Genomic DNA, 26,596 nt, shown 5'->3' on the forward strand with positions numbered 1-26,596 from the left:
AAGTTTGGGGTTGTGATGCTTATGTGAAAAAGCTTCAACCTGATAAGCTCGAACCCAAATTGGAGAAATGTGTCTTCATAGGATACCCAAAGGAAACTATTGGGTACACCTTCTATCACAGATCCAAAGGCAAGATATTCGTTGCTAAGAATGGATCCTTTCTAGAGAAGGAGTTTCTCTCAAAAGAAGTGAGTGGGAGGAAAGTAGAACTTGATGAGGTAACTGTACCTGCTCCCTTATTGGAAAATTGTTCAGCACAGGAACCGGTTCATGTGACACCTACACCAATTAGTGAGGAAGCTAATGATGATGATCATGTAACTTCAGATCAAGTTACTACCGAACCTCGTAGGTTAACTAGAGCAAGATCCACACCAGAGTGGTACGGTAATCGTGTTCTGGAGGTTATGTTGCTTGACCATGACGAACCTACGAACTATGAGGAAGCAATGATGAGCCCAGATTCCGCAAAATGGCTTGAGGCCATGAAATCTGAGATGGGATCCATGTATGAGAACAAATATGGACTTTGGTTGACTTGCCCGTTGATCGGCAGGCCATCGAAAATAAATGGATCTTCAATAAGAAGACAGACGCTGATGGTAATGTTACTATCTACAAAGCTCGACTTGTTGCGAAAGGTTTTCGACAAGTTCAACGAGTTGACTACGATGAGACCTTCTCACCAGTAGCAATGCTTAAGTCCATCTGAATCATGTTAGCTATTGCCGCATTTATGATTATGAAATTTGGCAAATGGATGTAAAGACTGCATTCCTGAATGGATTTCTGGAAGAAGAGTTGTATATGATGCAACCTGAAGGTTTTATCAATCCAAAAGGTGCTAACAAAGTGTGCAAGATTTAGCGATCCATTTATGGACTGGTGCAAGCCTCTCGGAGTTGGAATAAACATTTTGATAGTGAAATGATCAAAGCATATGGTTTTATACAGACTTTTGGAGAAGCCTGTATTTACAAGAAAGTGAGTGGGAGCTCTATAGCATTTGTAATATTATATGTGGATGACATATTGTTGATTGGAAATGATATAGAATTTCTCGATAGCATAAAAAGATACTTGAATAAGAGTTTTTCAATGAAAGACCTCGGTGAAGCTGCTTACATATTAGGCATCAAGATCTATAGAGATAGATCAAGACGCTTAATTGGACTTTCACAAAGTGCATACCTTGACAAAGTTTTGAAGAAGTTCAAAATGGATCAGGCAAAGAAAGGGTTCTTGCCTATGTTACAAGGTGTGAAGTTGAGTAAGACTCAATGCCCTACCACTGCAGAAGATAGAGAGAAAATGAAAGATGTTCCATATGCTTCAGCCATAGGCTCAATCATGTAAGCAATGCTATGTACCAGACCTGATGTGTGCCTTGCTGTTAGTTTAGCAGGGAGGTACCAACGTAATCCAGGAGTGGATCACTGGACAGCAGTCAAGAACATCCTGAAATACCTGAAAAGGACTAAGGATATGTTTCTCGTTTATGGAGGTGACAAAGATCTCATCCTAAATGGTTACGTTGATGCAAGCTTTGACACTAATTCGGACAATTCTAAATCGCAAACCGAATACATGTTTATATTGAACGGTGGAGCTGTCAGTTGGAGCAGTTCTAAATAGAGCGTTGTGGCGAGATCTACATGTGAAGCGGAGTACATTGCTGCTTCAGAAGCAGCGAATGAAGGAGTTCATATCCGATCTAGGTCTCGTACCTAGTGCATCGGGTCCAATGAAAATCATTTGTGACAATACTAGTGCAATTGCCTTGGCAAAGGAATCCAGATTTCACAAGAGAACCAAGCACATCAAGAGACGCTTCAACTCCATTCGGGATCAAGTCCAGGTGGGAGACATAGAGATTTGCAAGATACATACGGATCTGAATGTTGCAGACCCGTTGACTAAGCCTCTTCCACGAGCAAAACATGATCAGCACCAAGGCTCCATGGGTGTTAGAATCATTACTGTGTAATCTAGATTATTGACTCTAGTGCAAGTGGGACACTGAAGGAAATATGCCCTAGAGGCAATAATAAAGTTATTATTTATTTCCTTATATCATGATAAATGTTTATTATTCATGCTAGAATTGTATTAACCGGAAACATGATGTGAATACATAGACAAACAGAGTGTCACTAGTATGCCTCTACTTGACTAGTTCGTTTATCAAAGATGGTTATGTTTCCTAACCATAGACATGAGTTGTCATTTGATTAACGGGATCACATCATTAGGAGAATGATGTGATTGACTTGACCCATTTCGTTAGCTTACCATTTGATCGTTTAGTATGTTGAAATTGCTTTCTTCATGACTTGTACATGTTCCTATGACTATGAGATTATGCAATTCCCATTTACCGGAGGAACACTTTGCGTGCCACCAAACGTCACAATGTAACTGGGTGATCATAAAGGTGCTCTACAGGTGTCTCCGAAGGTACTTGCTGAGTTGGCGTATTTCGAGATTAGGATTTGTCACTCCGATTGTCGGAGAGGTATCTCTGGGCCCACTCGGTAATGCACATCACTATAAGCCTTGCACGCATTGTAACTAATGAGTTAGTTGTAGGATGATGTATTACAGAACAAGTAAAGAGACTTGCCCGTAACGAGATTGAACTAGGTATTGAGATACCGACGATCGAATCTCGGGCAAGTAACATACCGATGACAAAGGGAACAACATATGTTGTTATGCGGTTCGACCGATAATATCTTCGTAGAATATGTAGGAGCTAATATGGGCATCCAGGTTCCGCTATTGGTTATTGACCAGAGAAGTGTCTCGGTCATGTCTACATAGTTCTCGAACCCGTAGGGTCCGCACGCTTAATGTTGGTTGACGATATAGTATTTATGAGTTATGTATGTTGGTAACCGAATGTTGTCCGGAGTTCCGGATAAGATCACGGACATGACGAGGAACTCCAGAAGGGTCCAGAGATAAAGTTTGATATATGGGATAATAGTGTTTGGTCTCCAAAAGGGTTCCGGAAATCACCGGAAGGGGTTTCAGATGTCTCCCGAAATGTTTGGGTACGAGAACACTTTATTTGGGCCAAAGGGGAAAGCCCACGAGGTTTTTGGAAAGCGCAAAAGGAAGTTTTGTGGAGTCTAGGGGCCAGATGCTAGGGTCCCTACTACAAAAAAATACACTTCCGTGATGATACGTGTTTGTCACAGTAGGTCGCTTTTTTTGTCATGCATGTACATCCATGACAAATTTATGATAGAATCAAGATAGTCATACCTGTGCTGTCGTAGAGGTATTGCCGATCATATACTAGTATCATGCATATATACTCCCTCCTTTCCGGTTTATAGGCTTATCTCAAAATTGTAGTTTTTCCATTTTATAAGGCTCAATTTGGTTGTTCCCCATCACATGTCCAGATTCCAAGGTGCATTAAATCATTGCATGCAAGTATTAAGCGAAAGTTGACCAATGGATGTACTTTATGCATGCATCACTACAAAAAAAATATACTTCCGTGATGATACGTGTTTGTCACAGTAGGTCGCTTTTTTTGTCATGCATGTACATCCATGACAAATTTATGACAGAATCAAGATAGTCATACATGTGCTGTCATAGAAGTGTTCCATGACATTACCAACATTATCATCACGGAAGTGTCCACTTCCATGACGATAAATCGTGCGTCACAGAAGTGCTTTCGTCAAGGGTGACCGACACGTGGCATCCACCGTAACGGAACGCCGTTAAGCTATCAGGTCGGGTTTTGGATCCGATAACCCGTTAACAGCCCCGACCAATGGGGATTTTCCATGTGTAAATTCATCATTGGCTAGAGGAAACACGTGTCGGCTCATCGTTGGGACAGATGTCATCCACTCACTGGACAGAAGGCGCCTATGATACGTCGACACGTGGCACGGCCCAACAAGTTTAAATGGGTTGGCCCAACTAAAGGCCCACAAGATTTTGTGGACCATAATGGGCCGTCCCAGCTAAAGGCCCACGAGATTTTGCGGACCATAATGGGCTGGCCCAGCTAAAGGCCCACAAGATTTCGCGGGCCATAATGGGCCGGCCCAGGTAAAGGCCCACAAGATTTTTGTGTGCCATAATGGGCCGGCCCAGGTATAGGCCCACAAAATTCTTGCGGATCATAATGGGCCGGCCCAGCTAAAGGCCCACGAGATTTCGACGACATTAATGGGCCGGCCTAGCTGTAGGTCCACAAGATTTTGAGGACCCTAGTAGGTCGGCCCGTTAACTGGCTGTCATGTTTTGGGCCAAATGCCGGCCCATATTTGATACGGTCTATTAATGGCCTGCCACGCTCCGGGCCTAATAGTGGCCCATATGAGATCCGGCCCGTTAAAAGCCTACCACGTTCCGGGCCAAATTACAGCCCAGATCAGGTCCGGCCCTTTAAGAGGTTTTGGGCCTAATTATGGCCCATATCAGATTCGGCCCATCAACTGACACTATGCTTTTGGGCCCACTTGCTAAAGGCCCACTTAGTAATTCGGCCTGATATTAGTTTTGGCCTGTTAAGGGCCCGTTTAATATTTCGGCCCTATATTAATTTCAGCTTGTTAAAAGCCCGTCATATAGTTGGGCCTAACTACGGCCCGGTTTGCATCCGGCCTGCTCGCAGCCGATATCTGATTGGGCCAAACAAGGACTGAGACAATTTTCGGCCTGTTAAAAGCTCATGATTTGATTCGCACAATCATGGGTTGGGGTTCATTTCGGGCAGCTGCTGGCTCGTGAGCTGATCGGCACGTTTCAGGCCCAACCTACATCGTGATTGCATGACGGCCCGATTATGTACCGTAATTTTATGGTTTGGCCAGTTTACTGCGAAGACAGGATATATATACAGTAAAATAATTGCAGCATCGTGAATAAGAAAAAAGCTATACTATACAATAAAGAAATTACGGCATATTACATCCACTAGGCATCAAAGTTCGCCACTATGATAATAAAGCACAAGCAGATAGCAGATTACATACGCTGGGCATCAAAGATCGCCACCAGTGCAAATAAACACGCCGACAAAATAATATACAAAACCGACAGCACTTCAATAGAGTTCAAGAAAGGTTAGCCCTGCTGGGGAGCTGCAGCGCAAGCAGCTGAGCAAGATGATGAGACTGCGCTTGTTCAACACTTATATCTTCCTCACTCTGAAAGATAAACAAGCAGACAGATGACAGGTTTTGCACATAAAAGTATCAGTGCTGACAATTCATCACATGTCTTACTGACGAATAAAGTGACATAGTTTAAATTTGCATTAACACAATATGGTATTGTTCAGGTCAAGACATGGCAGGAAATGACATTGTGAAGGAGTTGGCAGCTTCACGACACCACTGGATTACAGATCAAGAACTCATAAGTATCAATGGTTAATGTGCTGTCAATTTATGCCATTTTAGATTGGCAAATAAAGAGACATTTTAAATAATAGTAGAATGATATGACATTTTTCGTAGTTAAGACATTGCAGAATATGACATTGTGCTGCAGTGGGTAGGTTCACCACACCACTGGATTACAGATGAAGAACAGAAGCATACATGCAGTGCAAAAGAAGATCACTTGCTCTGTATAGTTTAATTTACATGGTATGAAGAAGGAACTTGGTTGTACAACTGAAAACTTAAATTGAGAAAGGACAAACTTTTGTTTATGAACTACATATAATAAACTTTAAATAAGCAATTTGATGCAAACACCAAAAATAAACAGCTGTTGCAGTCATGCCTAACCAAATATATGCAACAAAGTTTGAAGGCTTGAGATGGACAAACTTACATTATTGGTGAAGACATGCTCTATAAAGGCCTTGTCCATGCTGATGGGGGGGCAATTCAAGAAGTTTACCACAGAATCTTTTTCAAAAGCATTGCCTTTATTCTACATTTTGTTAAGAGTAAATATAGATGTGATAATATATGAAAAAAATGGAGAATATTTAAGATAAGATGAAGAGTGATGCTACATAACCAAGTAGCTATAAATGTAAGTGTAGCGATACAGGCAAAAGGTACAGCCAAGAGCAATGCACAGCTAAACTTCTTCAGTACCAACCTTATGGTAAGAGTAAATATAGATCTGATGTGTAGAAAATGTAGGGCAAAGGAAAATAAGCTGCATAGTGATGGTACATGAACAACTACCTATCATTATAAGTACACTGATAAAGGACAACATGTACTTACAAGAACAATGCAGAGCTAAAAAAACATTGGCATTGGATATATTCTACACTAATGTAACCATTCATACAGATCAGATAATTTGGAGTGAACAATTGATAAGCAAGCTATCATGCATACTGCTGTCACATAATGAACCAGGTATGTATGCAAGTACAATGATACAGGACAACAAGTACTAACAAGAGAAAAGTAGCGGGCAGCATATTTGTGATATCCTGTCATTCTTGTCAAACCGGAATTCTTCTTCGAGCAGATTTCCTGCAAAAAGATCCGTAAGGCACATGCGGAAAAGTAGAAGTTCAAATTGTCATGTGATTTCATAGACAGTACCTCATCCTGGGAACGAGACCAATGCATAACAAGGTTTTTACATTCAATGTCTTCTAAATTTAGCACAGGAGACTTCACCGGAAATTCGTTTATAGACTTGCCATCAAAGTGTGATTTCCTCAGGTAACACCGATACTGCTGCAATGCTTCATTGAAAAGCACAAGCAAGCTTTGCTCGTCATGACTATCCAGTTTGACCCTCGCCTAGTTACAACAATGTAATGTAAATCATTGATGTGTTCAATCAGCAGAAAAAAGGAAAATAATAGCCATGAATAATAGCACTTACACGTAAGTTGGACAAGAAGATGTGAAAATGGTGTTTGTCTTCACAATAATCTTCCCATGATGGGAATATATGCACGTAGTCCCTAACAACATTGGAAGCATTGTCTTTTAAACTGGGAATAAATGGAATGCGGTTCCAATCTGCAGGAATTGCCCGTCTCTGCAGTTGGGATAGGTCTTCGGTCGGTGGACTTGCTGTACTTTTTGCTGGAGTGGGATTTTTCTATGGTACAGCTGGTGCTATGGCAAATGAAATCGGTATACCTTTTGCTGGAGTGTAGGTCCTGTGTGGTGGGGCTAGTGGTGTGGCCAGTGAAGTATGGGTATAGTCTGCTGGAGTCGGCCCTATGTTTTGTGTCATTGGTTGTATAGCCAATATAGGTGGGGTGCTGTCTGATTTCTCCGGCACCACCACGTTTTTCAAGGACTTTGCTAGTGCTCCTTCAGGTTCGGCAATCACCCTCTTCCTTTTTGATGTCTGATGCTAAGAACAACATTTGAGTGGAAAAACATGGTATGATGACAGATGGAATATGTATTGATAATGGATGGGCATGGCATCTCGACATATATGATGAGTAAACTAAGCAGATAGCGGTGCAACAAAGTAGAAGAAATGCAAGACAACATATGCAAGATACGCGCAATCAATAAAACCTTGCCAAATTAGAACAGGCACCTTGATGGGTGAACAGGACAGGCCATCTGCCTTTGACTCCTCGAGGTTAGAATAGTCATTAGGATGATATTCTGAACAAGAATGAATAGGTGGGGAGCGTACGAGTTTCTTTGCTTCCAGAATGGCACTCAATGCCTTGCTGCCAATTTTGTAAGTCATTGCAGGGTTCCACAATATTCTTCTGATGTGCGGATTCTGATATTCACTGTAATTGCGTATAACATCTGAGAACCATGAAAACATAAATAGTTGTGAGATTATCTTTGTAATGTAGATGATATTCTAATATAGGGGCGCCCCTATAAACACTTGTGCGCTATCACTGGATTCTGATGAGAGAGCTCATGTGTGTTGTAATATGGTGCGTGCATTTATATAATTTGGCGCAAGTACACAAAAAATAGGCTCCAGAAGTAAGGATAGCTGGCAGATGATAGGTTCATAATATACTGTATAGAGAGTTTATTGCCAAACCATGATAACAAGAGCACACAACAACTAGGCAGATCATAGTGTACATAACAGGGGTACACCATAACCAGGATATATAAATCGGGAAAGTGGAACTGGCTGGAAATTACGGTGTTGTATTGCCGCTAGTAATTGAAAGTCTATCGATCACGTACAGGCCAGCTCTATCAGCTGTTGACTGCAGATGTCCCTGCTCCCCTTCCTGACAAGGAACATACTGTGCTTCCCATACAGAACACCGCATGGGCCGCCGACCGAACCACCGGCCCCACCGCCTGTGTTCCTCCGCCACCCCGACCCCTACCCCTGCCTGCGTCGAGTTTTCTTCATTCGACGAGGCCCCACCACCGCCCCCCACAACCATCGTCCCCACCCGAGCCCCTTCGATCGCATCGGCGAACTCCGCCGAGCTCTGAAAAATCGACTGACCCAATTTTGAAATTTAGTCTACTGTGATTTAACTAGTGTGGAATATAAAAGGGGAAAACCATAAGCATTGCGAGTATGGTGTTGAGCGTGCCATGGCGGATCTGAAGGTGCAAAGCGGACAAAGGCAACTTCGCAACCAAGACAAGAAATCAGTGTAAAGCAGTGGCGACCTATTTTCTTGTTGCGATAAATAAGTTGAGCAGATACGAAAGAGTACCGCCTCTGGTGCGGCGCCGTGTATGCATCTGCTGAGAATTTGACGGTGCTGCGGTAGCGATGGCTGTCGGTGGTGTGGAAGCAGATCTAGGAGGGTAGACGGTGGCGGCAGGGCGCGGTGGACGAGACGGTCGTATGAGCGGCGCCGGCAAGGTGGACGACGGCGGGGATGAAGCGAGAGGACGGGATGCAAGGATCCCGGTCCGAAGCCGTGGATGAGAGAGGTCGATCTCTTGTAATGGACGGCGGTGTCGGGGTATCAGCTTCGGCGTGGTGGAGGAGGACGGCGGTGGATGGGGTGGCGGACGGCGGCGGACGGAGGAGGGTGGGGTGGAGAGGGTGTTTTGGCGCCCATGGAGTACGAATGGGGAAAAGGGAGGTAGAGAGGAAGGGGGAACCATGTATTCAGGGCGCGCTTGTCTCAAATGCGAGGAAATTTACAAACTTAGCCCCCGTTTCGAATTTCTACTACATCACAACAACACTAGTCGGTTGGGGATAGGATGGTAATCTCGCATACACCGAATATTTGCCGACGAGAGTTTGTTTTTGGCGCCCACCGTGTATGAATATGAATCAAGGAGGGAGTTGATTTTGGCCGAGGACACACTGTGTTTTGGCGCCCACCATGTATGAATCCGGGTGAGAGGCGGTTACGTCACATTTGGGTGAAATTACAAACCTACCCCTATCGAAACCTATAGAAATCCAGCATATAGGCTTTGCGTGGCAGGGATAGGCAGTAGTGATTTCCATCTCACAGATTTTGGTTTCGGGTAGTTACTGCGACTTTCCCCGCTTCGTTCAAATTTTGCAGAGTGCACGTTTACCATGCCAACTCAATTCGAATCTCGTTTGTATTCTATTTTTTTCCGGGCGGGATCCATTTTCAATTGGAATTACATTCTATACACATCATTTTTATATATACTTTCAAAAGCACAACAAAGAATTCTGCTCCTTTAGATGTATAATATGATTTACAAATACAACGATCTCGAAATCTTAAGGTTGAATTTGAAAAAATTTAACCAAATTATGTTCTACTAAAATGTATGGATCAGTAATATCTACATATTAAATAACATAGATGTGCATGAATTCATATGAGTATGCATGTTTGATAGATCAATTTTGGTTCGAGTATGGATTACATGGATCATCATCTCGAATATAAATATTTGAATCCCTTTTTTGTTCACTCCTTTCACGCTCATCTCTCTCGCATGCATGCTCCTTCAGGTAGCTATCACTCTCTTTTCTCCGGCTCACCCGCATGCTCACTTCATGTTGCTCCTATCCTCGCAAACATGGTCTCTCGACGTCTCCCTTGAGAAGTGCACACTCTCCCATCATTATAAATTACATGGTTTTCATTATCTCTCACGTCTCTATTGTTCTCTGGTATCAGTCGGTACCTAAGCTTTCTTTTTCACCGCCAAACACACAGTCTCCACTCGTCTTTCACTTTGTCTTTCTCTCTATGGGATTCTCTCACACACCCTATATGTCTCTACATATGACTCATACCACTAAAATTACTCTCTCTATCTCTCCTGTAGACACAACATTTGTTGCGGTCTCCTTTTCATCTCCGTCCCAGACTGACACTATTCATTTGTTTACCAATCAGACAACCCCGACTACCGTCTCCTCTCTCTCTCTCTCTCTCTCAGACACACACGCACAACTCCTAGCACTAAAATGTGAATGGAAAACGATATTTTGTTATACCCAAACAAAAAAGGACTGGAGGGAGTGATTGCTCTGACACGGACGCGACCTCTCATAGCGCAGGCATTGAACCGGCGTGCCGGCCAAGACTGCCCCGCTTGAGTTGAGCACGCCTCCTCGTCGCGTGCAACCAGCTTAAGACTGACCCGCCTACCTTCATTGAATCCGCGTGTGTGCCGGCAACACGTCCTTCCATGAGCCGGCAAGCATTTTAGAACACAAAAAATGACTAAAATATAATTAATTTATGCATGGTCTTTGACTTGTTGTGCTCGCACTGGTAGCAGGAACTAGTAGAGGATTTTCTTTATTTATAACTCTCTTCAATTTTTTTGCTTTGAAGTGAATCATGGTTGTGGACGTTATGTATGAATGTGCAGATATCTGTGAACATGAGTTTGATCTGGAAGTTGAACTTGGAATGTCGGGCTTGCGCATGAACTATACCATGTCCAATGCTTCGTATGTTATTGTTTGGAAAGTAATTGCTGTTATTACATGACCCGAAAAAAAACATTTTGTGCCACATTAGTAGATGCACGGACATCACAACAGGCATGCTGACTTGATAAACATTTGAACCTAGCTATTATGAAGGAAATTTTGTATTGACAACAGTTTTAGATAGCAGGAGACGCCTAGCCTGCTTTGCCTCTGCTAGCTTATTTCTGGCGTCTTCCATCTCTTCTTTGGCTTGGGTGAAGAGAGCATCTGATTGCTCTTTTCGCTTCTTCGGGAACTCAGCTACATTCTCGAGGGCTGATGCACGCTTTCTTTTAGCCTTTACTAATGCCACGAGGACACGAACAGCTGACGACTCCACCTGGCTTGTGTGTAATCCAGCATCATCTGGGAATTTGCACCTTGTGTCTAATCCAGCATCATTAGGGAACTGGCACCTTGTGTGTAATCCAACCTCATTTTGGAAACTTGATCTCGAGGTTGACCATACTTCCCTCCTCGCAGGAACTGCATCCTGACATGAAGTTACTTCTTTTTTAGATCAATACTCAGAGCAACCTAGATCCATTTAGTAGAAGCCAGGTAAACAGAACTCGGAGAAGTGAATTCAAAAGGAAAAAATAAATAAAAACAGACTACAAGGTGAGAACACCCACTTCCTACATCAAGCTAAAAATGAAAGGATTAGGATGATTAAGACTCTTCTTATTACACATCGAAGAACACCACGCTTAAGAGAAACAGAAACTACAACATATACACATCGAAGAACACGAGGCTACACGAAAGTAATTGAAAGGGTGTTACTTACCAAAGCTCGTTTTACAGGTTCGGTGCAGCTCCTCTTTAACTTGCCATGCTCCTTGAAGATGTCCCGAATATCCCGTGTTTTGTCTTCATTGCTCCTCTCCATGTTCGCACTCGTGGTTTTAAAATCTCAACATGGCAAGAAAAATATACTACTAGTAATACTCGCGCATCTTGTGGGCAACATTAAAGCACTCGCCTGCCATGTTAGAGCATCTCCAACAAGATAAACTACTCATACAAATGCATCTTGATGCGTGCAACGCATGGGCATTTTGCTAGTTCTAAAAACCTTTCCATCATTTGCCACACTACTGGTTGCAGATGAAAAACCTACCCAAGCACAGCGCGATACAGGAGCGACGCACAAGTTGATATTCTGTTGGACAATGGAGGCTATAACCAATTACTTTTACGGGAACAATAGCACCCAGGAAATTTGAATGGTAGGTATGAAAAAAATTGGAACTGCGCACGTACTACTAAGTCATTCAATACACACATTACCAATCGAGGAGGAGAACGATGGTCGCGGCAGCCTCTGTGAGTCATGGTCGGCAACGGGAGTCAGTTCATTGTCCACGACAGTGGTACTTCTGCACTTGGCGTCGGCTTCCGGGAAATGGATCCAAGACCGTGGAAGACGATGCCGGGGAAGAGGCTCCGTGTACAACGACGACGGTGGACCGACTCCAGTGCGGCGTACGAGGTCGTCGATGAGGCAGATGCGCTGCGGTGGACGAGTGTGCCGATGTAAAGGGGAGGAGCACGAAGGCTGCGGTGCCGTGGAGAAGTCTATTTTGCGATGGGGATAGAAATTGGGGAGTATTCAGGTGTACTACTCTGGGTGTCGGGGTGGGGTTGGCTGGGTAGGGTGAACCGGAAGTTACGAAAACAGCCCCCTACCAAGTGTCATCCATAGGCCTGTTCCAAAGGCTATGATGGTAACTTCCCACTGCTCGAATCAGGGTCGCGGGAGATTTTCCCGCCAACATCAAAATTTTGTGACACTGGACTCCCCGTGTGGCGTGTTGAGTGATTCGGCTAAGCAACTAGCGAGTAATAGTAGTAGACTCTGCATATTTGGTTTGACCGAAGCCAAACTTCCTAAAGTTTGACCAAGTTTATAGAAAAATATAAACATTTACCATAACAAATATGTATGATGTGAAAGTACATTCAATAATGAATCTAATGGTATTTATTTGTTATTGTATATGTTCATATTTTTTGTTATAAGCTTTCTGAGAGTTTACAAAACTTGACTTTGACCAATGCTAATACGCGGACTTAAATAAAAATAGAGGGAGTACACATTTGTTTTCTTAGTTTGTAGTGAACTAATCATTTTTGTTGAAATTGTGAAATAAATATATTAGGCTATTGAATTCGAATGTAATGTTCTATACAATTCAATAGTTACAATCATTGTCGAATCCCAAGATGTATAGAAGTTCTATAGTACTTCACAACATGCTCAAACTCACATAATCCCAGTCAAACGAGAATCTAAATGCATTTCATAGTTATTACTTTGTAGGATGCAACAAGAACAACCATAACTCTACATCAGCCATTATAGAAGCAACATTTTGACATATCCCAATGTGTGAATGAAACGTGCAGAGAGAGCTTTTGAAGATGGAGCAGATAGGGCGGGAAAGATTGTATGTATGTGGACGAGAGAGTAGGAGACAAACCTAACGAGACAGAGAGAGAGATAGAGAGAGAAAGAGAGAGGAAGAAGTTAGGTCTGTGAGAAAGATGCATACATGTAATATACATGAGATACGTGTGCATCTGGATTCTGTATACGTGGAAGGAGAAGAGACAACATGTTTGATGAGAGAGCAGGAAAAACATGGACGAGAGGGGAAGGATCTCGTGGGTTGAGGGATTGAAAATTTTGTGCGGGGGAGAGAGGGATTGGTAATTTTGTGCAAGAGAGAGAGGGTGGGGGGAGGAGTCAGTCAGCCATCGTCACATCACCCTGCTTCCAAATGACCCCACATTCTCTAGCATGGTGTGGTCACCGTCTTCGATTTGCTCGTTGCCCTCTTTGAAGATTGAGGTGTTGTGCATGTTGGGGTGCAAAGAAGCACAAGCGAGAGTCATCGCCGTATAACCTTGGATGGGGATGAATTGTGTGCTCGGGGGAGTGTGTGTGTGCGTGTGTGTTGTGTTGCGTGTGTCTCTGTGTGTGTGTGTGTGTGTGTTGTGCTGCGTGTGTGTGTCTCTCTCTCTCTCTCTCTCTCTCTCTCTGTGTGTCAGATATTGAGAGAAGACAAACCTAAGGAGAGAAATGGGTATTCACGAAGAGATTGTGCGGGCCTTGAGGTGGGCTGGGGCCGGGTGAGGGTGTCAAAATGTGCGTGTTGATGCATGTGTTGCATGCGACCGTGCGAGGGATGGACGAATTGAGAGAGATGGTTGTTGTGTTACGGATGCTCCTCTCTCTGTCTCTCTGTCTCCCTCTCTCTCTCTCTCACACACACACACACAAGTAAACTAGAAGACCGTTCTCTCATGTATACACAACGTATCGGCATCTGTCTATGTCTCACTCATGCACGATCATTTGCACATTCACACCTCTCTATGTCTGTATCACATGCACACCGTCTCCACATTGCCCTTCTGCCACAACACACATATGGACACATACACACATTCTCTCTCAGTCACACACACAAAATCAGTATTAAAAAAACTAGGGCGCACTTAAAACGTCCAAATCCAAATAAACACGAACTGGAGCTAAATTCAAATATATCGAAATATTGCAGCGTCAAGAACTTTCACAGGAAAAGAAAGTTGAGTAATATTCGAGGATTGTTTTCACACACACACAAAAATGTTCGGTGGATGTCCTTCGAGCGCGACATGGTGACGCACCATTCGATCGACCGCGCGGTCGCGGTTCACGCGCTTGCACAGGATTCCGTATCGTGGCCGTGGTACTAAGGCTGGTCACAATGGGCAAGAACATAAGCTAGTAACTAATAAAAGCGCTGCCTAAGTCTAATGTTTACGTGTACTAGTACGGTTTTCTTTTAAGTTTGACCAACCTTATATATAAAACTAAAGTAAGCTCCCACACGCACACTCATCAATATGCCGCCGTCGTTGCGCATGCCACCGCCCGCCTGCTCCGGCCAACAATTTCTCGCCCATCACTGCCGTGTCGCCGCCATCCCTGTGCCATGAAGCCGAAGGCTCGCCCGTTCACCTCGTCTGCAGTCCCTCCTCGCGATGCCGCCGCGCTGCCAAGCACGCGAGCAGCTGGTGGAGCCGCGTCTATGCACGTAGCGTACAAAGAGGAGGACGAGCGCGTGCTCTAGCACGCCGGCGAGGAGGAACTAGCGTGTCATTGTCGTCTCCACCCGCGCGGAGGAGGCGCGCATGGTGGCTGTCACGGCGGAAGCCGGTCGCGCGCGCGTCGAGCCCGCGAACCGGGTGTGGACACGGAATCTACCTTCGAGACCTTGACTGCCATGTGGATCCTGCAATCTGAAGGAGCAATTTGGGTCAGTCGACTCATGTGAGCCATTTGATGCAACATGGATGGCTAGAAGGGCTTCTTCCACCTCTTCTGCCGTCTTCTTCCTTCGCTCCGTCGAACTTCTTTCATAAATCGACTGACCCAAATTATACTACTAGTACGAACGTATTAAATATAGTAGGAACACGAAGATACGAGCAGTAGTACCAACTGCAAGAAGAACAGTAGTAAGACATAGTACTAGTACTACTGTACGTACTAAAGAGTTCAAATAACGAGAAAGAACATAAACATAGTTCTGCTGGGGCCTTGGCACAACACACCCTTGAAAATAAACTAATAAGCAACTAGTCCGCTTGACACTGCAGTAGAACCAGCATGATCGACGGCACTGCCACCTACTTGGAGTCCGAGTCCACATCCTCGACTTCGTCCTCGTCCCTCTTCCTCTTCCTCTTCGCCGACACTTCTTTGCTTGAACCGGACACTGGGCTCTGCTTCTTCATCCAACCCTTGTAGATATTTGATACGTCCATTTTGCATCATGCTTTTATATCGATATTTATCGCATTATGGACTGTTATTTCACTTTATATCACAATACTTATGGCTATTCTCTCTTATTTTACAAGGTTTACATAAAGAGGGAGAATGCCGGCAGCTGGAATTCTGGTCTGGAAAAGGAGAAAATATTAGAGACCTATTCTGCGCAACTCCAAAAGTCCTGAAACTTCACGGAACGTCTTAAAAGAAATAAAGAAAAATCCACGCCAAAGATGAAGGCCAGGGGGCCCACACCCTGCTCATGAGGGTGGGGGCGCCCCCCCTAGGGCGCGCCCCCTACCTCGTGGGCCCCCTGGTGGCTCTCCGATGCCCATCTTCTCCTATATGAGGTCTTTCGATGAGAAAAAAACGAGAGCAACTTTTCGGGACGAGACTCCGCCGCCACGAGGCGTAACCTTGGCGGATCCAATCTAGAGCTCCGGCAGAGCTGTTCTGCCGGGGAAACTTCCCTCCCGGAGGGGGAAATCATCACCATCATCATCACCAACGCTCCTCTCATCGGGAGAGGGCAATCTCCATCAACATCTTCACCAGCACCATCTCATCTCCAAACCCTAGTTCATCTCTTGTATCCAATTCTTGTCTCAAAGTCCGGGATTGGTGCTAGTAGGTTGCTAGTAGTGTTCATTACTCCTTGTAGTTGATGCTAGTTGGTTTATTTGGTGGAAGATCATATGTTCAGATCCTATATGCATATTATTACCCCTCTGATTATGAACATGAATATGCTTTGTGAATAATTACGTTCGTTCCTGAGGACAAGGGAAAAGTCTTGCTATGAGTAGTCATGTGAATTTGGTATTCGTTTGATATTTTGATAAGATGTATGTTGTCTAGCCTCTAGTGGTGTTATGTGAACGTCGACTACATAACACTTCACCATTATTTGGGCCTAGAGGAAGGCATTGGGAAGTAATAAGTAGATGATGGGTTGCTAGAGTGACAGAAGCTTAAACCCTAGTTTATGCGTTGCTTCGTAAGGGGCTGATTTGGATCCATATGTTTCATGCTATGGTTAGGTTTACCTTAACACTTTTGTTATAGTTGCGGATGCTTGCAAAAGAGGTTAATCATAAGTGGATTCTTGTTCAAGTAAGAACAGCACCCAAGCATCGGTCCACCCGCATATCAAATTATCAAAGTATCGAACGTGAATCATACGAACGTGATGAAAACTATCTTGATGATATTCCCATGTGTCCTCGGGAGCGCTTTTCCTGTTATAAGAGTTTGTTCCGGCTTGTCCTTTGCTACAAAAGGATTGGGCCACCTTGCTGCACTTTATTTACTTTTGTTACTTGTTGCTCGTTACAATCTATCTTATCACAAAACTATCTGTTACCACTTATTTCAGTACTTGCAGAGAATACCTTGCTGAAAACCGCTTATCATTTCCTTCTGCTCCTCGTTGGGTTCGACACTCTTACTTATCAAAAGGACTATGATAGATCCCCTATACTTGTGGGTCATCAAGAAACTTTTCTGGCGCCATTGCCAGGGAGTGTAGTGCCTTTGGTAGGTGGAATTTGGTAAGGAAAAATTTATATAGTGTGATGAAATTTACTGTCACTTGTTACTATGGAAAGTAATTCTCTGAGGGGCTTGTTCGGGGTATCTTCACCCCGACCAGTAGAGCAAATAGTTGCTCCTCAACCTACTGAACCTATTGAAAATGAAATTCCTTATGAGTATCCTTCGGGTGTGATAGAAAAACTGCTAGCTAATCCTTTTACAGGAGATGGAACAAAGCATCCTGATGAGCACTTAATATATGTGGATGAAGTTTGTGGATTATTTAAGCTTGCAGGTATACCCGATGATGTTGCTAAGAAGAAGGTCTTCCCTTTATCTTTGAAGGGAGGCACATTGATTTGGTATAGGCTATGTGATGATATGAGATCGTGGGACTATAAAAGATTGAAGCTGGAATTTCATCAAAAGTATTACCCTATGCATCTTGTTCATCGTGATCGCAATTATATATATAATTTCTGGCCTCGCGAAGGAGAAAGCATCGCTCAAGCTTGGGGGAGGCTTAAATCAATGTTATTCATGCCCCAATCATGAGCTCTCAAGAGAAATAATTATACAAAGTTTTTATGCTCGGCTTTCTGAAAACAATCGCACCATGCTCGATACTTCTTGTGTTGGCTCTTTTATGATGTAGACTATTGAATTCAGATGGAATTTATTGGATAGAATTAAACACAACTCTGAAGATTGGGACCTCGACGAAGGTAAGGAGTCAGGTATGACACCTAAGTTTGATTGTGTTAAATCTTTTATGGATACCGATATTTTCCGTAAATTTAGCACTAAACATGGACTTGATTCTGAGATAGTAGCTTCTTTCTGTGAATCTTTTGCTACTTATGTTGATCTCCCTAAGGAGAAGTGGTTTAATTATCATCCTCCCATAGAAGTAAAAGTAGTTGCCCCTATTAAAGTTGAAGAAAAGACTGTCACTTATAATGATCCTATTGTTCCTACTTCTTATATTGAGAAACCACCTTTCCCTGTTAGAATAAAGGATCATGCTAAAGCTTCAACTGTTGTTCGTAAAAGCAATATTAGAACTTATACACCTCTTGAGCAAGTTAAAGTAGAACCTAATATTGCTATTGTTAAAGATCTCTTGTCTGATAATATTGATGGGCATGTTATTCAGTTCGAAGGTGAAACTGCTAGAATTGCTAAACCTTGTGATAAGGATAAACATAGACCTGTGGTAGGCGTGCATGTTATTTCTGTTAAAAAGGAGATCATTGTTATCATGGCTTATGTGATATGGGTGCTAGTGCTAGTGTTATACCTCATGACCTATACAAAGAAATTAAGAATGAAATTGCACCTGTTGAGTTAGAAGATATTGATGTTACTATTAAACTTGCTAATAGAGATACTATTGCACCAATTAGCATTGTTAGAGATGTTGAAGTCTTGTGTGGGAAAACTAAATATCCTGCTGATTTTCCTGTTCTTACTTCTCCGCAAGATAGCTTTTGTCCAATTATATTTGGTAGACCCTTCTTAAATACTGTCAATGCTACCATAGACTGCACTAAGAATATTGTTACTGTTGGTTTGGATGATATGGTTCATGAGTTTAATTTCTCTAAATTTAGTAAACAACATCGTGAGGAAGAATTACCTAGTAAGGATGAAATTATTGGTCTTGCTTCTATTGTCGTACCTCCTAGTGATCCTTTAGAACATTATTTGCTAGACCATGAAAATAATATGTTCATGAATGAAAGAAGGGAAATAGATGAAGTATTCCTTAAACAGGAACCTATTCTGCATCACAACTTGCCTGTTGAAATTTTAGGGGATCCTCCTCCACCCAAGGGTGATCCCGTGTTTGATCTCAAACCTTTGCCTGATAATCTTAAATATGCTTATCTTGATGAAAAGAAGATATATCCTGTTATTATTAGTGCTAACCTTTCAGAGCATGAAGAAGAAAGATTATTGAAAACTCTGAAGAAGAATCGTGCTGCTATTGGATATACTCTTGATGATTTTAAGGGCATTAGTCCCACTCTATCTCAACATAAAATAAAGTTGGAAGCAGATGCCAAACCAGTTCGTGATCCTCAACAACGTCTGAATCCTAAAATGAAAGAAGTGGTAAGAAAAGAAATACTAAAGCTTCTGGAGGCAGGTATAATCTATCCCGTTGCTGATAGTGAGTGGGTAAGTCCTGTCCATTGTGTCCCTAAGAAGGGAGGTATTACTGTTGTTCCTAATGATTAAGATGAATTGATTCCACAAAGAATTATCACAGGTTATAGGATGGTAATTGATTTCCGCAAATTAAATAGAGCTACTAAGAAAGATCATTACCCCTTACCTTTTATTGATCAAACGCTAGAAAGATTATGCAAACATACACACTATTGCTTTCTAGATGGTTATTCTGGTTTCTCTCAAATACCTGTGTCGGCTAGAGATCAATCAAAGACTACTTTTACATGCCCTTTTGGTACTTTTTCTTATAGACGTATGCCTTTTGGTTTATGTAATGCACCTGCTACCTTTCAAAGATGCATGATGGCTATATTCTCTGACTTCTGTGAAAAGATTTGTGAGGTTTTGATGGATGACTTTTCCGTCTATGGTTCCTCTTTTGATGATTGCTTGAGCAATCTTGATCGAGTTTTGCAGAGATGTGAAGAAACTAATCTTGTCTTGAATTGGGAAAAGTGTCACTTTATGGCTAATGAAGGTATTGTCTTGGGGCACAAAGTTTCTGAAAGAGGTATTGAAGTTGATAAAGCCAAGGTTGATGCTATTGAAAAGATGCCATGTCCCAAGGACATCAAAGTTATAAGAAGTTTCTTTGGTCACGCCGGATTTTACAAGAGGTTCATTAAGGACTTCTCAAAAATTTCTCGGCCTCTGACTAATTTATTGCAAAAAGATATACCATTTGTCTTTGATGATGATTGTGTAGAAGCATTTGAAATACTTAAGAAAGCATTAGTCTCTGCACCTATTGTTCAGCCACCTGATTGGAACCTACCCTTTGAAATTATGTGTGATGCTAGTGATTATGCTGTAGGTGCTGTTCTAGGGCAAAGAGTTGATAAGAAATTAAATGTTATTCATAATGCTAGTAAGACTCTAGACAATGCTCAAAGAAATTATGCTACTACTGAAAAAGAACTCTTAGCAGTTGTATTTGCTTGTGATAAGTTCAGATCTTATATTGGTGATTCTAAAGTAACTATTCAAATTGATCATGCTGCTATTAAATATCTTATGGAAAAGAAAGATGCTAAACCTAGACTTATTAGATGGGTTCTCTTGCTACAAGAATTTGATTTGCATATTGTTGATAGAAAGGGAGTTGAGAACCCCGTTGCAGACAACCTGTCTAGGTTAGAAAATATTCTTGATGACCCACTACCTATTAATGATGACTTTCCTGATGAACAGTTAAATGTTATAAGTACTTCTCGTAGTACTCCATGGTATGCTAATTATGCTAACTATATTGTTACTAAATTTATACCACCTAGCTTCACATACCAACAAAAGAAAAAGTTCTTCTATGATTTGAGACATTACTTTTGGGATGACCCACATCTTTATAAAGAAGGAGTAGATGGTGTTATTAGACGTTGTGTACCTGAGCATGAACATGAACAGATCCTACGCAAGTGTCATTCCGAGTCTTATGGAGGACACCACGCTGGAGATAGAACTGCACATAAGGTATTGCAATCTGGTTTTTATTGGCCTACTCTCTTCAAGGATGCTCGTAAGTTTGTCTTGTCTTGTGATGAATGTCAAAGAATTGGTAATATTAGTAGACGTCCAGAAATGCCTATGAATTATTCACTTGTTATTGAACCATTTGATGTTTGGGGTTTTGATTATATGGGACCTTTTCCTGCCTCCAATGGATACACACATATTCTAGTTGATGTTGATTACGTTACTAAGTGTGTAGAAGCTATTCCAACTAGTAGTGCTGATCATAACACTTCTATTAAAATGCTTAAAGAAGTTATTTTCCCGAGGTTTGGAGTCCCTAGATATTTAATGGTTGATGGTGGTTCACATTTTATTCATGGTGCTTTCCGTAAAATGCTTGCTAAATATGATGTTAATCACAGAATTGCATCTCCTTATCACCCTGAGTCTAGTGGTCAAGTAGAGTTGAGCAATAGAGAGCTCAAATTAATTTTGCAAAAGACTGTTAATAGGTCTAGAAAGAATTGGTCTAAGAAACTTGATGATGCATTATGGGCTTGTAGAACTGCATACAAAAATCCTATGGGTATGTCTCCGTATAAAATGGTCTATGGAAAATCATGTCACCTACCTATCGAACTACAACATAAGGCATATTGGGATATTAAAGAGCTTAACTATGATTTTAAACTTGCCGTGAGAAGAGGTTATTTGATATTAGCTCACTTGATGAATGGAGAACCCAAGCTTATGAAAATGCCGAGTTGTTTAAAGAAAAAGTTAAAAGATGGCATGACAAAAGGATACAAAAGCGTGAGTTTAATGTAGGTGATTATGTATTGCTATACAACTCTCATTTAAGATTTTTTGCGGGAAAACTTCTCTCTAAATGGGAAGGCCCCTGTGTTATCGAAGAGGTCTATCATTCCGGTGCCATAAAAATCAACAACTTCGAGGGCACAAATCCGAAGGTGGTAAACCGTCAAAGAATCAAACATTATATCTCAGGTAATCCCATAAATGTTGAAACCAATATTATTGAAACCGTAACCCCAGAGGAATACATAAGAGACACTTTCCGGAACGTTTCAGACTCCGAAAAGGAATAGGTATGTGGTACGGCAAGTAAACCGACTCCAAAACAATTTTTAAGGCAATATTCCTCCATTTTAGAATGTTTAGAAAAATAGAAAAATAAGTAGCAGTCCGGGAAGGACACGAGGGCCCCACGAGGGTGGTGGGCGCGCCCCCTACCTCGTGAGCACCTCGTGTGCCTTCCAGACTCCGTTTTCTTGCACGTTACGTATTTTGGTCGGTAAAAATTCATTATAAAATCTCCGAGAGGTTTTGACTCCCGTATCAGGCAAACCTCCTCTGTTTTTGTTTCGAGCTGTTTTCTGTCAGGGTTTTCCAGGCTAGGCATCATGTCGTCTCCCTCCTCCAACAATGGTGACAACGATGTTTGGCTAATTAAGATAGATCTAAAGAGGGAAGAACCCATGAAGGTCAACAAGGATGAAAGGATCAAGAAGGCCACGGAGGATCAAGCTCCAGCAGCAGAAGATACCCTTCAAATTGATCATAACCTTCTTACCCCAACAGAGATCGAAGCTTTCAAGATGATTGAGTTGGCTCGTGTTCAAAACAAGTATCTCACACAAGAAAATATTTTGTTGAAGGAGCATATTGTCGCACTCAAGGGCATTATTCGCAAGCTGGAGGACCTCTTACGCTCAATGTGTGATTATCCGTCACCTCCACCTTCTTCACCAACCAAGGAGATATAATCACATGGGTATGGGCACTCCCCTTGGCAACTGCCAAACTTGGGGGAGGTGCCCCGGTATCGTATCACAATCACAACTCCTATCTTTACCGCTTTTCTTAGTTCAATCCTATTAGTAGTACCTTGATCTAGTAGAATAAAGTTTATGGCATGATCTAGTTCTGAGTTTTGCTTTATGATCTCTCTATGTAATCGAGTCCATGAGCTATATAATAAAGATTAGTGTTGAGTCAAGGGCTTGATTATTTTGCCATGATCTTGGGTGAATAAAAGAAAAGAGAAAAGAATAAAAAGAAACAAAAAGTTCATATTGATCTTATTGAGAGTGATGACTTCACATAGAAAGAGTATGATGATTAAAAGTTGTTGGGAGTTGGCAGACATAGCTTTGGTCATTGTTGCAATTAATAGGAAGTAATAAGGAAAGAGAGGTTTTCACATATAGATATATTATCATTGACATCTTCTATGATTGGGAGCACTCATTAAAATATGACATGCTAAAGAGTTGATGTTGGACAAGGAAGACAACGTAATGAGTTACGTCTTTCTTATATCTGAGATAAAGTATGTTGTCATGGATCCTCTAACTTGTTGAGCTTGCCTTTCCCCCTCATGCTAGCCAAATTCTCAGCACCAAGTAGAAATACTACTTGTGCTTCCAAATATCCTTAAACCAGTTTTTCCATGAGAGTCCACCATATCTACCTATGGATTGAGTAAGATCCTTCAAGTAAGTTCTCATCGGTGCAAAGCAATAAAAATTTCTCTAAATATGTATGATTGATTGGTGTGGGATAAATAAGCTTTATACGATCTTGTGATGTGGAAGTAATAAAAGCGACGGACTGCATAATAAAGGTTCATATCACAAGGGGCAATATAAAGTGACGTTCTTTCGCATTGAGATTTTATATATCCAACCATAAAAGCGCATGGCAACCTCTGCTTCCCTCTGCGAAGGGCCTATCCTTTATTATTATCCTCTACCTTATGCAAGAGTCATAGTGATCTTCACCTTTTCTTTTTCATTTTATCCTTTGGCAAGCTCAGCATGTTGGAAAGAACATGATATATATATCTAATTGGATGTAGGGGAGCATCAACCACTATTGTTGGCATTACCCTTGAGGTAAAAGGTTGTGGGGCAAAACTATAAGCCCCTATCTTTCTCTGTGTCCGATTAAAACTCCGTAACCACAAGTATCGCGTGAGTGTTAGCAACTATGGAGGACTAAATGATAGTTGAGTATGTGGACTTGCTTTTTAGCTCTGACATAGACTCTTTCCGATGTTATGATAAATTGCAATTGCTTCAATGACTGAGATTATAGTTTGTCAGAGCCCAATAAGGTTTATGATTTATACTTTTCCATTGTGAATAGATCATCACTTGAACATAAGTAATCATATGACAAAATCTATATATGTTGTTGTTATGAGAATAATCATGATGCCTTCATGTCCGTATTTTATTTTTATCGACGCCTCTACCTCTAAACATGAGGACATATTTATTGTTATCGGCTTTTCGCTTGATGACAAGCGAGGTCTAAGCTTGGGGGAGTTGATACGTCCATTTTGCATCATGCTTTTATATCGATATTTATCGCATTATGGACAGTTATTTCACTTTATATCACAATACTTATGGCTATTCTCTCTTATTTTACAAGGTTTACATAAAGAGGGAGAATGCCGGCAGCTGGAATTCTGGTCTAGAAAAGGAGCAAATATTAGAGACCTATTCTGTGCAACTCCAAAAGTCCTGAAACTCCACGGAATGTCTTAAAAGAAATAAAGAAAAATCCACGCCAAAGATGAAGGCCAGGGGGCCCACACCCTGCTCACGAGGGTGGGGGCGCCCCCCCTAGGGCGTGCCCCCCTACCTCGTGGGCCCCCTGGTGGCTCTCCGATGCCCATCTTCTCCTATATGAGGTCTTTCGATGAGAAAAAATGAGAGGAACTTTTCGGGACGAGACTCCGCCGCCACGAGGCAGAACCTTGGCGGATCTAATCTAGAGCTCCGGCAGAGCTGTTCTGCCTGGGAAACTTCCCTCCCGGAGGGGGAAATCATCACCATCGTCATCACCAACGCTCCTCTCATCGGGAGAGGGAAATCTCCATCAACATCTTCACCAGCACCATCTCATCTCCAAACCCTAGTTCATCTCTTGTATCCAATTCTTGTCTCAAAGTCCGGGATTGGTGCTAGTAGGTTGCTAGTAGTGTTGACTACTCCTTGTAGTTGACGCTAGTTGGTTTATTTGGTGGAAGATCGTATGTTCAGATCATATTATTGCCCCTCGGATTATGAATATGAATATGCTTTGTGAGTAATTACGTTCATTCCTGAGGACAAGGGAGAAGTCTTGCTATGAGTAGTCATGTGAATCTGGTATTCGTTTGATATTTTGATAAAATGTATGTTGTCTAGCCTCTAGTGGTGTTATGTGAACGTCGACTACATAACACTTCACCATTATTTGGGCCTAGAGGAAGGCATTGGGAAGTAATAAGTAGATGATGGGTTGCTAGAGTGACAGAAGCTTAAACCCTAGTTTATGCGTTGCTTCGTAAGGGGCTGATTTGGATCCATATGTTTCATGCTATGGTTAGGTTTACCTTAATACTTTTGTTGTAGTTGTGGATGCTTGCAATAGAGGTTAATCATAAGTGGGATGCTTGTTCCAGTAAGAACATCACCCAAGAACCGGTCCACCCACATATCAAATTATCAAAGTATCGAACACGAATCATACGAACGTGATGAAAACTAGCTTGACGATATTCCCATGTGTCCTCGGGAGCGCTTTTCCTATTACAAGAGTTTGTTCCGGCTTGTCCTTTGCTACAAAAGGATTGGGCCACCTTGCTGCACTTTATTTACTTTTGTTACTTGTTGCTCGTTACAATCTATCTTATCACAAAACTATCTGTTACCACTTATTTCAGTACTTGCAGAGAATACCTTGCTGAAAACTGCTTATCATTTCCTTCTGCTCCTCGTTGGGTTCGACACTCTTACCTATCGAAAGGACTACGATAGATCCCCTGTACTTGTGGGTCATCAATATTTAAACAAAGGTAGGCATCCATTACTGCGTACAGGATGTGATCTTCATCTAATGTCTTTGACTCCCATGCATGATGAAACTCGTGATGAGGTTTCTTCAGTTTAGCATACGAAGGATCAATCATGGCTGCTGCCAGGGTCAGCATTGAAGGTTGAGAGGAGGACACCAGGCTTGCCTTCTGGAGATCGAAGGGCTGGCCTACAACGAGACCTATCCGATGCAAGACGTCATTGTCGTTCTTAAAGGCTACAGTAACGAATTTCACTGTTTTGTCCTTGAGGAAGTTCTTAAAATCCTGGCACTCAACGTCGGCATGGCATATGTGGTAGACCAAGCAAACGTTATGTACGCAAACCTGGATCACGGCGGTCTTCTTCCTCTCTTCGTCCTTTAGATCCTTCTCTCGTCCCAGGACTGTGGTGTACTCAACATCTATCCCAGCGACCCACTCATCCGTTGAACTGTTGAACATGCGTAGGAAGCGAGCAAGCCATGCTTTCACCGTCTCGGATCCACATGTGTAGATGACGATGAACTAATCGTCGGTGATGGCTCTAACCTGGTACTCAGCGGCGACCATGGAGATTTGGGAGGCCATGGATTTTGGAGGAGGGTTAGGAGAAGTTGAACTGTTGTACCCCGCAAAAAAACTGGGAGTGAACTAATGTGAAAAGACGGGACGACTGGGAGCGAACTGTTGTAAGGTAGAACACGGGGACGAGTAGGGCGTGCGAATGGTGTGGGGTTGCTGGCTTGCCCGGTGGATAAACGGCTGCAAGCCCCCAAAGAGTTCTCGAGAACTATGCGGGGCCCACTAAATGTCAT

Source organism: Triticum dicoccoides, chromosome 1A, assembly GCF_002162155.2.
Source record: "Triticum dicoccoides isolate Atlit2015 ecotype Zavitan chromosome 1A, WEW_v2.0, whole genome shotgun sequence".
Lineage (NCBI taxonomy): Eukaryota > Viridiplantae > Streptophyta > Magnoliopsida > Poales > Poaceae > Triticum > Triticum dicoccoides.